Source organism: Bos grunniens, chromosome 7 (assembly GCF_055505025.1).
Source record: "Bos grunniens cultivar Pamir isolate PY7600 chromosome 7, Bosgru_T2T1.0, whole genome shotgun sequence".
NCBI lineage: Eukaryota > Metazoa > Chordata > Mammalia > Artiodactyla > Bovidae > Bos > Bos grunniens.
In genome coordinates, this window is record NC_141171.1 from 103276627 (window position 1) to 103281374 (window position 4748).

Here is a 4748-nt window from a genome sequence, read left to right on the forward strand (position 1 = left end):
CCCTTTATTTGACTGCATATGTGCCCTTCCTCAAGGAAATTTCTAGAGTTTCAAGCATCCAAAAGTAACCTTTATGGTGTGCCATACTTTTACGTAGTTTAGAAGTCTTCAGTCATATTCTAATGGTGTCCTAAATCTTCTTTCTTTGGGGTCTTCTTGCCTGCTCTGTAACCATGTTGGTATGTAATAGGCAAGCCATCCTTAGTGGTCATCTGGTATACCCACTAGGCTCACAGGAAATCAGACAGCCTTGCTGAGCCAAAGGAGACTCAGGTTGCTCCACTATGGACTGTTCTTTCAGTCTAACAGCGTGTTTACTTATCTTTAATTCAGTTGTCCTTGCTCAGATAATAACAGGGGTTAGAACAGCAAAGTCTAAATGTAAAACAAGATAAATGATGCCAGCCTCCTTTCCTTGCAGGTAGGCCCAATTTCTACAAGTGCTTTTAATGGATTTTTCCTTCCCTCATCTCTTTCCCCCATCAGATGCTTAACTCTCCCACTGCAGTTGCTTCTTCCCATCAGATCAGTATTTTGCACAGATAACAAGAGGAGGAAGGAAATATCCTTAGTCTGAACTCACTGTATCTGAATGTCCTAACTTTTTTGTTTTTAATATTTCCCAAGTGGCACCCCACTCCAGTACTCTTGCCTGGAGTACCCATGGCTGGAGGAGCCTGGTAGGCTGCAGTCCATGGGGTTGCTAAGAGTCAGACACGACTGAGCGACTTCACTTTCACTTTCCACTTTCATGCATTGGATAAGGAAATGGCAACCCTCTCCAGTGTTCTTGCCTGGAGAATCCCATGGACAGAGAGCCTGGTGGGCTGCAGTCCATGGGGTCGCACAGAGTCGGACATGACTGAAGCGACATAGCAGCAGCAGCAAGTATCTCTGATGCAGACCATAACATCTGTGAATGTCATTACAGCGAGCTGAATCACCTCTTGCCAAACCCTGCAGGGATGTCTTCCTTCCGTCCTCTTTTAAGTGTGATGATGCACTTGGCACCTGTTCTTTAATTTTATTTTTTTTAACTTTAGGGCCTATTGCTAAAATTCTGTGATACTAGAAATTATCCCTTCAAAAATGTTATTACTATTTCTAAAGGAATTTCAAGCAAGAATGCAAACTAAGGAGTTTGGAGGCCTACTTTAAGTAGGCTTCTGAGATAAGTAGCAACTCTGTCTATAAGTAAGTATGGCCCTGGCTGTACTGATGATGATAATATAATGATCATAATAGTAATGATGAAGAAGATGATGATGTAATATTTACAGAAGTCTTATTCTTTGCCAGAAATTAAGTGATTTGAAAATCCTTATTTAATCCCCACAATAACTTTATGAAGATGTAACATTAAAATTATTGTACCCTTGAGGAGAGTAATTTCCTCACAATCTTATAGCTAAAAAAGCAGTGAAATTAGTCTTTGAACCCAGGAAGTCTTGCTTCAAAACATCTTAATCTTAACCAGTAAAATATAATTCAAATAATGACAAATAATGACACATTTACATTGATCAATATGTTTACTTTTAAGTGAAATATTTCAAATTATTGTGTTGTTCAAAATATAGCGTTGCTTATCCATATTTGTGCATAAAATATTTAAATGGCATTTACTAGTAATTTTTGAGACTATATATCATGTACATGAGCGCTCAATCATGTCTGACTCTTTGAGACCCCTGGGACTGTAGCCTGCCAGGCTCCTCTATCCATGAGATTTCCCAGGCAAGAACACTGGAATGAGTTGCCATTTCCTTCTCCAGCAGATCTTCCCAACCCAGGGATTGAACTCTAGTCTCCTGTATTGCAGGCAGGTTCTTTACCACTTGGGCAATCCGGCAAGCCCATATATCATAAACATATAAAATTAAACCTTAATAATGAAGAATAATTGAAAAAATGCTGCAGCACTTTAGGCAAGCCTCAGTAGTGGTTATTGGACGGATGACTTTAGATATGCAGATTTGAAAATAAGAAGATTAAATGTACTGAGTTTTATTTTCTTGTGGCATCTGGCATCTGCATTTTACTTACCATGCTACAAATGTTGTCCCTCCACCCTATTTTCTTTTCTTTTCACTCAGTGATTGAAAAACCTCTAGAATATTTTCAGTTAGCAAATCGGTAACACAAAACTTCTTGATCTATTCCACAGTTTTATTTCTTTTCCTCTAGTGTTTAAATCCATTTATAAATACTGTATTACACAGTTATTCAGTGTGGTGGCAAACTGAGAATTTAATCACTGGGCAATTCTTTGAAATTAATATTTCATTGAGCACAAGCATTCCAAATTAATAAAATTGTGCTCACAACATCCTTAAAAAAAAACATACTTATATTGAAATATAGTATAATCCTTCAGAAAATATGTGTTACAATTAAACAGAGCCTACTCTGTTAAAAAATGTAATTCATTGTAAAAGATAGAGAACAAACTGTGCTAAAGAAGAACTGTATTTTATTAGTCTTTCCTGAGGTACGGACAATTTTTTTAGGTTTATTTTTTTTTTACAGACTAAGCAAGTATATGCAAAGTAATTTCCTAGCTGGTAAAATTTATCGCCCAGAAATCTTTGACTAGCATAAATGCTAGTATTGCACGGTTTATTTATTAGGAGCCAAACTATTTGGGTGACTTTGGATGTCTTGCTACATCTAGTGATTCTTCCGGAAAACAACAAAATAATACATCAGTTAGGAGAAAAAGAAATAACTTTGACACATTAGTTTTCTTTATTCAGATTTTGGAAATTTGAGAATTCTCATGCTGACATCATATTTTAGCTGTTTATTGCCATATAACAAACTGCCCTGAAACCACATGACTTAAAACAGCCATTTCATTTTGGTAATGACTTTATGGGTCAGAAACTTGGGAAGGATTTAGCTGGGTGCCTAATCTCTGACAGTTGTAGCCTCAGTTGGGGGATCTGGTCCTAAAGAATCGGTTTGCAAGTTTGGCTTCCCCATGGTCTTTGGTCTTTTTCTCTCATTTTCCACAAGATAAATTATCCTCTAAGGCTTGTCCTATAGTTCAGGCTTCTCCACCAAAGCCTGAGAGTTCAGGATATTTGTATCTGTTAGATTACAGCTAGTGCAAGGCCTCCCAGAGACCAAGGTGAAATCTGCTAGTCTTCTGAATTCCTAAAGTAGGTTATAGCATTATGTCCCTTCTGCGACATTGCACTGGTTAAAGTTGTCTCAATTCCAGCACAGATTAAAAGGAAGGAGGAAAAATAACCCTACCACTTGGTAGGAATACAGTCAAAGGATCTGTTACAGTCTTTAATTTGAGATATGTATTGTTAAAAAGATACTTAATTTTTTTTTTCTTCTCAGTTTTGCTTTCTGTATTTCAAACCAATCCTACATTGGTTAACATATGGCTCACCATACACTTTCTACTGAGAAGGCTTCAGAAAGCTCAGTCCTCAAATGCCAGTACAAACACTAGTCTGGCAAAAAGTCACCTGAATTCCTCTCTTTGATACACAGAACCTAAGCTGCGTGGACTTGTTTTCCCAACACAGAAAACATTACGGTAAACAAGGGATTTGAATTTAGATATTTACCCAGCTTCTCTGAATCCTGGGCTCTTTCTTGCCTCCCTCCTTTGCCAGGAGCTCTGGTGTTTTTCTTACACTTTGGCTCCCCACCTCTCCTGGCAAACTAGAAGCATTCTGGACTGAAGCAGAGATTGTGGCTTGAGGGTGAAATTAACTCTTCCAACTGAGGAGGTTCCCCTGTTCACCAGAATCTGCAATTGGAGGCTTAAAAAATATATGTATAGCTATAGATATATATGTATACATATTTGGCTGTCAGCTTAAAAGGAGATAAAGCTAAATAAAAAGTAAAGATTTCGTGTATGAGAAACCCTGAGCACTCTCTACTCTTGTGTTCCACTTAGTCTGTGGTCATCCCTGCGTTGTGCCTCTGTGGCCATGTTTGAACAGAGTGGCCTCTGTTCTCGTTTTTCAGTTCTTATATGTGCTGAACAGTCTTGCCGAGGGCTTTCATAAACTATCATTATTCTTTTCATTTTAAATATTCCTCCGTTAGTCTCAACTGCTCAAATATCATTCATATTGTCCATGATCCATCTAAGGGAGGGTAATAATAAAATGATAGAGTGCGCTAGTGAATATCATAGCATACCATCCTTCAGAGGGTTATTGAAAACTACATGAAACAGAATGCAAAGTTCATTTAGATAGGTTTTACAGGTGTATATATATATATATATATATGTATATATATATATTTATATATATATATTTTAAACCATTATATTTGAAGTGATTGCTTGTCTATTATGTTTATACGCATTGCTGTTCTGCATCACAATATTCTAAAGAAAATCCCATTCTGCGTGATTTACTTGACTGGTACGCAGTTTTCTATCTGGTAGCATTAGTGTGCTATACCTTTCGTGCATGTTGCCAACCTGTGCTAATTGAAATGTTTATAAAATGCTTATTCTGAAATATTGCAGCTTAACAGTTCAATAGTTCTTTAATGGCCCCTCTGTTTTATTAATGAAATGATTTATAGAAATATTTAATATCACTGACTTACCATTAGCATTAATGAGTCTAGTTATTAAGCACTCTATTTCCAAAGGCTATGAAAGCAGGCCTGGTAAGTATGTAGCTTTTTGCGAAGAGTTATTTGTGCCGAGATAGAATCAATGCTGTGGGAAGCTTATTTCTCAAGTGGAACAGTATTATTTA